We start from the raw sequence: 7,800 nt of genomic DNA on the forward strand, positions 1-7,800 counted from the left end.
TGCCCATATTTGGGTGTATTCCCTCATTATATTCTCTTCCAGGGTAGTTGTTGCTTTGAATTAAAGGGGAGAAACATATAACCTGAGACATGTTGCTTAGAAGATTATCCCCTTGACAAGTGGCACGATAGTATGTGCCTCTAGAATGAAAACTGAGTAGAGCTGACAGCCATATAATTCCATAGGTCATGAATTTTAATGAGACTAGAGTTTGTGGCTAGTCTTAAAAGTGTTCAGTAAAACTATGCCAATGCTTCCTTTGCTTATAAATTCTTGGCATTTATTTCACCAGGGAAAAAAGATTGTTAAAAACAGTATCTTTGTGGTCAAGACTTCATCTTGTCATGTTACTATTTTAATGTATAGCTATGAGGAGAAACAAATACCTTTCCTGTATTCCATGACATAGTTTAAGAGGATCCTTTCTGGCTCATCCCATGCAAAACTCCTACTGAAATCACAAGGAAAGGAATGGAAGATAGGGCACTTCGAGCTTTTTATTGTTCAAAAAAGATCTCTGAAGCAAATACAGTGTGAAGTTCCAGTAAGTGATAAACTTCCTCTTTAGCTGATGTCATTCAGCCTTTTTCTTCTTGTTGCTTAGTCAGGATTCTCTAACCACAGATTTTAAGTGTCTCACCTAACATTTTCACAGATGTGGTTATTCATGAGGACACTATTCATGATGACCAGTTTAAACCAGAATACAGAGATGTCAGGAAATCACACAACACAATTACTGTGTTTTGAGAAGCCTCTGATCTTCTATGGGAAACCTGCAAACTCCTAAGAAGGCGCTTATTCAGTGAGGTTAACTTTTATCACATTTTGAGAACAAAATCTGCCTCGATCCATTATTCTGAAATAATTAATTAAGACAGTAGTTGCCTGTACCTGAGTCTTAAGTTCAAATACTAATGAATGGAACAACTTTTAAAATCACTGAATTCTCATTATGATCAACAGGAGGATTCTGGCTTTTCTGAACATTAGAAAACCTGAGCATTTATTCATTTTCTCAGATGCAGACTGAGAAACGTGATTTTAAGTGATTATATAGTGTAATACCTTGTGATATAGCTCACTGATTTAGGAATCAAACCATACTTAAGTTGGTATACTTTCCCTGACTTTAAAAAGATACGGCAAAATCTTTTTGTTCTGTTCCAGTTCTTCCATTGCTCTCAACACAATATCAGACTGGAAAGCAATGAGGAGCCTAATTTCCTACATCTGTCCAGCTGGAAAACACCATAATAGTCTGAAAATACCCCAGGCAAACTAATGCCTTCATTTTGTCCTGGTTTTGGGGGGGCTTTTGGCTACCGTTGATTACATTCACTATCAAAATCTAAATTTGTTTATTTTACAAAGTGTAGCCCTTGCAAGACCTGCGTACTGTATGCTAAGGTGCAATGATTACACCTGACAGTAACTGCTGAGGCACCTGGTTTTTGAAATACAAAACCAAGAAAGCGGCTTATGAAGCCAAGTGTCTTCATGTTTGCAATTGTCACCCAAGCTGCACAAATAAGCACAACAAACGAACCCATTACACCAGTGGGGAATCTGGATCTGCAATAAATAGATAGATACATAGATAGATAGATAAAAACATTTCCTTTCTGACAAGCCACGTGATTTCAGTTGGAACTTCTCAACATGTTGTGATTCACATTGTGAACATGGTCTTGTATGGACCCAGCAGAGAAGATGCCAAGTAATAAAGAAAGAAGATCCTGAGAGCTAAAATAATAGTCATAAATTCTGATCACAGTCACATAACAGCATCCTAATAACCTGGCCTAGAGCAAGACATCAGCATCTCACTGAAACAGTAATCACTGTACCTAGAAATGTGTGCTCATCTCTCCTTTAAATCTTTCATAATTTAAAATAATTAATCATCTCACTTTGTTCATGTCAAGTATTGTTTCACTTTCTTATTTTTATCACTTCTGAAAGCTATGAAGAAAACCTCCTACCTGAGGAGGTAAAATAAACCAAAACTGGCATTCAGAAGGGAATTCTACTTTTGTTAGAAAGGGCAGAGCCTGTGATATCAGAGATATCACACAAGTGTATCTTCAAGATTGATCTGCCCCACAGAAAGAGAATATGTAACTTTAAAAATATTTTTACCTTTACAAAAAATCTACTAATCTAGGGAAAATATCTTTGTTAACATTTACAAATCCAGCTTGCTTGCATTTACATTTTACTTGTAATGAATCACTAAAAGGATTAGGAAGGCAGTCAATCAACTAAGAGGAAAAGCAAAGTTTATGCAGACTATTTTTAGATTTGCAAGCCCCATCACAAGGAGGCTCCCGGCTCTCGGAACAGCCAGAAAGCACTGCAGATTTGCAAATAAGCCATGATCTAGATATATTTTCAGGATGACTATTTCTCTCCAGCTTTGTAGAGAAAATCAATATCTTGTTTTCAGATGTGTAAATGTAGTCGTCTCTCTAAAGTGCCCCGGTCAGTTTACCACACGTTCAGCAGCTGCTTCTTTCCAGGCTATCCCACGATTCCCAGCCTATGAGGATTGACAAGGCAATGATAAACTAATGTGCCCCCTCAGCTCTGTGCGCAGCCCATTGTTCCAGCAGCTGAGACCCTCTGCTTCTATTTGCTTTCTCCCACATACATTATTCAACAGCCCAGGAAAAGGCCAAGAACCTCTTTCATTCAGGAATTCTGTATTAAAATAATCAATTTCAAACTGAAGCGGGGAAAGGAGGCTTGCTACAGGCGAGGCCTATTAATAAGCCACCAGTCTCTGCCATTTGCATTGGAATCATGCTATCATGAGGTAATATATTATTATATTTCTTATCCATAAAAGGAAGAAGAAACCTAAGAATACTTTCCCCTCTTTCTCAGCAAAAACATTAATTATAGCAACACCTTCCTGATGTCATATTTTGACACTATTTCCAATGTAAACACCTCATTTATGAGGGTCTACATAATAGACTACATAGGCTACAACTTGATTTAGAAAGTCTTAGGGAGAGAAGGAGATTTTTAGTTCCACAACAGACAGACAAGCTGGATGTTAAAAATAACTTAAAACACTTTTTCTGAACATTTCAACAGAGGACCCAAAATCCATTATTCTATGCAAATGTTTTCGTGGCATTAGAACATATTCAGTCATGCCAAAAAGATGCCCAACACTGTTAAGTCATTCAAGTGCAATATTTCTCCTTACAGTGCTACCAGGAAAAGAACACAAGAATAAAGACAGGACAAGTCATTACTGTTGCACATCACGATTTTTTTCTATGGCACATTTAAGGAAAATAAGAGCACCACCTTCAGAAAAAGTGAAAAGTGTCACTTCTACAGCCAAAGAGCAGCAATCTCTTGGAAGAAAATCCTGCACAGAGGCATTGCTTTTTATGGTATTAATTGGGTCTACTTATCGGGGCCAGTTCTGCTCACTCACCAGTTGTTAAACCGTCCTACTGCACTGTTGAGTTTCAGCCTAACTTTTCCTCTCACTTTTCTGGAGTCATACACATTTATGATGGCAGCATTTTTAATTTGTCCACTCTTGACATCTTGCAGGTCAATAATATAAAAGAAACACCAATGTCAACATTAAGAAAGGATGGAAAAACCCAGGCCTGTGGCCGTGGGAGTTAATGGGAGGCATCTTACTGCCTTCAAAGGGTATTGACCATTGTCCCCTTCTGTATTCATGTTTTCCCTTCTTTTCTACTTGAGATATTGATAGGTCCTAGTTATGAATGTTCCACCCACTATTTGACATTTCTGCTAACAAGTATTGTCAGTATTGTTTAAAAATGATTGAAACCTGGTAAGACTTCGGTGAGGTAAACATTATATCTACTTTACCAGCAGCAGCAGCAGCCTAATAAGCACAGCGCTGGTGAGTGACTAACTAAAGCTGGTTGTGGACAAGCTCTGCTCAACTTCATTAAAGCGGAAAAGCTGCACTAATGGCCCTATACTTTCTGGCCAGTATCTTGGCTGTGAAGTCAAACAAAGTGTAAAACTTTAGATGCTGCTTTCAGAAGTCTGAACTTGCATCTCAGTGGGGAATAGCAAAATAAAGGAATTTGACCCATTCTAATAGCAGACAGATGGTTTTTTACCAGTCTGTTCTGATGCTGGCACTGAATCTACGCATTCAGAGACTGCTATTCTGACAGGAAAATCCAACAAATGTTTGATGTTGGAAACACACAATCTAAAGTGAAAAAGGCTAAATGTACTGGGATTTGTGCTCATGAGTCACTTCCAAAGCTCAAAATGCTCAGTGAGTGAATAAAACATTCCAGAAAGTGCCATGTACAGCATGAAGCATCCAGCTTCAATAAGCAGATGATTTTTTGCCAGCCAATGAGCAGTGCCACGTAACTATTGAAACTTTTGTTTTGCACTCTGGAGAGTTTCATTTCATAACTGCAAGAGATGTGCATGAGACTCACCTAGAGATGAGCCAGTAAAGCACTTCTTTGTGTCCAGATTTTCCATGGTCTGAACATACCAAACCCTCATATTTTCACTGTGCAAAACAAACCAATCCCTCCTGCTTAACATGCGTAGTTTTGAGGATAGGAAATCATTAATATGACAGCCGTCAGCTGCTACCTGCTTTGTGGGAGCAAGAGAGCAGAACTTTGGATCTTACACTTTTGCACAAACTATTCAATTGGCAGAGCTGAAAGCAACTGGTAAGGAGGGAGAAGAACCAAGTCAGAGCAAGATGAAGGATACTCCAGTCTCTTCCCCTACCAAGCCATGGTTTCAGCGGGAAGGAAACTTAGGAGCACAAGCAGGAAGACTTGTGGCAGACTGACCGAGTCTGTGCGGCTGAAGCCTGCACCTGCTCCAGGGAGACTGCTATACTGCCAGGTCTAGTAACACAGACATAGTCTAGAACAGTTGTACAGTGTGCATTTACCTGTATCACTCAAGACATGCTCATTTTCTCAAAGTCTGCCTTTAAAAGAAGGCTAATATTCAATTTTACCATGGCTTTTCTCTGTCAATACAACTTAAGATTTACGAATATCTCATTTTTACTCTAAAAGACCCTGGAAATCCTGGAAATGTCATACTTCTTTACGAAGGTCTACTTCTGAACCTAGTTATCCACCACCATTAAGTCTCTAAAATTAATACAGGCTATCTAAAGTATAGAAGCTACCCCAAAATGTTTCTAACACAAAGTTTCCACAGCAAAGTTGGTCTACAGACCTGTATGTATTTTCTAACAATAGCTAGTATGCAATTCTTCCACACAGAATTTGCACTCTAGAAAGCCTCCAAGTTAAACGAACCAGGGTAATAATACAACAGGGGGTAGGAAAAACATTAGGAAGTGAAACTGTCTTCCTTGCACAACTAACTCAGGATTTAAAAGAGTGGGATACCTTGTAACATGTGCCAAAATCTTGTGGCCACTGTAAAAACCCTCTACTTTTCATTTTCTTCTAATGAACTGATTCAAAACGCATATTGATACAAAAAAGAATTAGAGTTCAAAACTCCATGCAGGCAAACTATACTGTTCTTTTTCATAGGTATGTTTACCTTTTATAAGTGTCTCACTAAGCTAAATGCTTTAGTAACTGCAGGCAGCTTCAGTTACTCATTATTAGATCTTTGATGTAATTCTTCTCCAGTATTCAGCATGTGAATTTATTCTGCAATTTGCACTCAATGCTTGCAGTAAGCCCAACATGTACAAAGACAAAATGCTGTCAACATTTATCTGCTGCTTTACACATGCCTGGAGCAGAGCAAAGGGAAAGTGGCAAGCATTTATATTCCTGAACTCAAAACAAGCTACATTCACTTGACACAGTGCAGGATAAAAGACAGAGTAGCAGAGATGAAAAAGTAAACAGAAAGTGAAAGAGTAAGGAAAGGGTAAGAATACACACAAAAAAATTTTCAAAAGAGAAAGAAGGATAAAGTAGAATGCATGGTCAAAGAGAGAAAGAAATCAAAGTCTTAAAAATAAACTCAGACCTGTAACATACTGAGTTCTCCCAGGAACAAGCAGAGCTCCCCACCACTACTAAGAGGAGCCCAGTGGTAGCAAAAGGGCAGGTCTGACCACTGGCAACCTGGGTGACTGCAAACACCACCGCTAACAGCACGCAAAGGCAGTAATTCACACCGAGTCCAGTGCAAATCTCAGCCCCGTTCTGAACATATAAGCAGGGAGTAAGAAAGGAACGATTGCCTGCCAAATGGGCATGCACAAACTTACACAGAGAAAGAAATTTGATTCTCAAACCTCTGAAAACTCACCAAATTGCACAAAAAACGTCCAGGTATCTCTGCATTACAATGAAAAACAAGCTCATACAGTTACGAGGGAGAACATCACAGAATGAGTAATTCGAAGGATAAGCTATATGGGTCCTGTGTAACTATGGCTAGTTCAAAGCGCACTTTTTCCTTGGAAATTGATACAACTATAGTAAAAATCCTATATGTATGTACAGGTTCCTTTTTTTTTCCTGGAAAATGGTTGAAACGTTATTTCTACAAGGTGAATATGCATTTTTAGAAAATCTCACCAATACCAAATTCCAAGATTTTTACATTTTGTTATACATGTGGTGACAAAGGTTTTGGACTCTCAGAATTTTTCCACTAGCAGAAATTTCATTTTTATTCCTATTCAATTTCCTCCTTCTTTAACAAACATTTTTAAGAAAGGAAGGAAGAAAGAAAGATATAAATCCTATGCAGTGCACTTGCAGATGAGTTGAATCGCTAATTACATCTTACAGACCAATCCCATAAGGTGCCAAATCCTGCTAAAGTCGACTATCCAGCAGCACTGGCACTGGATGGTGCCCAGTACTTTGTTAGGAAGATCCTTGCCAGTACTGAAATGAGCTGCATTGTACTATTATGTACTTGCTACTAGAACTGATCCAGAGAAGGGCTAAGTGTCCTCAGCTCTGATTACCTCTCATTGGGAATTGAGAGCACTTGGCAAGATCCAGCCTTAAAGCTGCTGGCACATTATCCTATTTCATAGAGTGATTTATTTTAAATGAAAGCATATGGATAGCAAGTGTCAATGGTGCAATAATGCTAATGTTAGGTGATGCACCCATCATACATGAGAAGAAATGCGGTCTCTCCAAGCAGAAGGTAGGAGGCATATGCTTCTGTCAGTAAGATCCTACACACGTTCCCGATGAGCACATTTTGAGCTCCTATTATCATTAGTGGGAGGGGGATGGGGGACGTCCATGTCTCTACGTGTTTTCTGTGCTAATCTGAGAGCTGGACCAAATCCCAGTACTTGGGTCACTTGTACACAGAGTTCTCATTGTGAATCAGGGGTAAAATGGCAGCCTCTCAGTTGTGCTTTGAAACTATGCATTTTTTAAAACTTGTGTATGCATAAGCCTCTTATTTAATGAATGACTCCCTTTGTATTTACATGTTCCACCATCCACAGAACAAATAGGGTTTAGTCATTTGAGAATGAAAACTTCTAGTCCTCAAGGGAGAGAAAGGAAAGGGAAAAAATCATTGCAGCTATTTTATGGAAATGGTAAAAAATCAATTAGGCTCTTAGTTTTAGATCTTACCTGATCTTCAAGGTATTCTGTGGACACAGATGTATTCTTTCTTAACTTACATATTCCACAGCTTCAATCAGAAAAAAATTCTGATATAAATATGACTGAAACATATTGGTTTCAATGCAGCTGAATTCAGATCAAATGTGGTCAGAAAAGTTATTTTAGGCTGCTCTGGATCATTATCCTAAATTAGAAGACTCTT

The 7,800-nt window shown here is 38.6% G+C and overlaps 1 long non-coding RNA gene across 1 annotated transcript in view; it reads right to left on the reverse strand.

Moving 5' to 3' along the window:
• Nucleotides 1-6,123, reverse strand: part of LOC115333901 — a 49,665-nt gene extending 43,542 nt beyond the window's left edge. The window contains exon 1 of the long non-coding RNA XR_003920946.1: nt 6,016-6,123. This is a non-coding gene — a long non-coding RNA (uncharacterized LOC115333901). The remainder of the gene's footprint in view (nt 1-6,015) is intronic.
• Between the last annotated feature and the right edge of the window lie 1,677 nt (nt 6,124-7,800).

Source organism: Aquila chrysaetos, chromosome 21 (genome assembly GCF_900496995.4).
Source record: "Aquila chrysaetos chrysaetos chromosome 21, bAquChr1.4, whole genome shotgun sequence".
NCBI lineage: Eukaryota > Metazoa > Chordata > Aves > Accipitriformes > Accipitridae > Aquila > Aquila chrysaetos.